The sequence below is a fragment of the Otolemur garnettii genome, unplaced genomic scaffold (assembly GCF_000181295.1).
Source record: "Otolemur garnettii isolate 467f Iridium unplaced genomic scaffold, OtoGar3 scaffold00074, whole genome shotgun sequence".
Lineage (NCBI taxonomy): Eukaryota > Metazoa > Chordata > Mammalia > Primates > Galagidae > Otolemur > Otolemur garnettii.
The window spans coordinates 7,634,131-7,635,591 of record NW_003852469.1 but is presented as its reverse complement, the minus strand read 5'-3'; positions in this window follow the sequence as shown (position 1 = coordinate 7,635,591).

Here is a 1,461-nt window from a genome sequence, read left to right as displayed (position 1 = left end):
TTTTTTTTTTTTTTTAAAAAGAGCCCTCAAGCTGTCACACTGGGTAGAGCACCATGGCATCACAACTCAGCAATCTCCAACTCCTGGGCTTAAGTGATTCACCTGCCTCCGCCTCCCAAGTAGCTGGGACTATAGACACCCACCACAACACCCGGCTATTTTTTGGTTGCAGTCATCATTGTTGTTTGGTGGGCTCAGGCTAGATTAGAACCCACCAGCTCAGGTATATGTGACTGGTGGCTTAGCTGCTTAAGCCACAGGTGCTGAGTCTTTTCCTTTAATTTTTAAAAGTTACTTTGAAATTTATTTTTGCAGTTTTTTTTTTTCTTGGCCAGGGCTGGGTTTGAACCCACCACTCCACATATGGGGCCAGCACCCTACTCCTTTCAGCCACAGGCGCCGCCCCTGTCACAGATTTTTGTGTGGATCAAACAAGATGAAATATACGGGGTGTCCATGAAGTTTGTGTGAGATTTAAAATAGACAGCTGTTTTAATATATACATACACACATATATCAGCATTTTACAAATTCAAAGCCATTATACAAACACAAGGGAGTAATATTTGAATAACAGGATTATTTTGTTATTATTTTCTTCCTTCAGCAATTAGATAATTGACCAACCTTAAGAGTGCTGGCTGGGAAAAGAGTCATGATCAGAAAAAGAGTGAGGCACCAGTACCTTGGAAATCTATGTCCTTGACAAAGAGAAAATCACAGAAAGAGAGAGAAAAGAAGAGGGAAAAAACAGAAAGAGAAAAGAAAACTGAAAGGAAAGAGAGGAGGGAGAAAGCAAAAAGGAAAAAGAACAGCCGTCAAGCTTCTTTCCTTTTATTTCTCTAGAAACAGAACCCAAAAGTCATTATTAGTGTTGTTAACCTTGTAGTAAAAATTTTAAAGATCCCACAGGGCCCTGTAATCAATTTATTCTAGTTCTATAAATAAGAACCCACTGGGAGGCCAGAGCCAGTACTTGGGTAAAAAGAGAAAAACTATTGTCCCGTCTGCAAAGTGATCGGAAATACAGGGTCCTGGCCATCAAAGTGGTTTTCTTAGTACCTGCCATTCCCACTCTGCTCCTGCCCCTCACGGAAATGCCTCTTGACTTGCTTTGCTTTGCCTCAGCCTTGCTGGACTTAAGCAGCCTCCTATGGCCTGCAACAGTCTGACCAGGGGTCCAAAGGGATCCAAGAGAAGACAGAAATACCAGCCTCTTGACCTGTTATGATGCTGGAATGACAAGGAATGGTACTTCCTGTAACGTGCGATGGCTGCTTTTAGCTTCTGATCCTGCGTCGGTAATGGTTCCCGGTGACTATCAACTCCTTTTAACTTTTTTTTTAATTTCTTTTTTTTTTATTATTTTTTTTTTATTGAATGGTAACTACGTACATTAATGCACTTCTGGGGTACAGTGTGGGGTTTTCACACACAATCTGAAATACTTCCATCAAACTG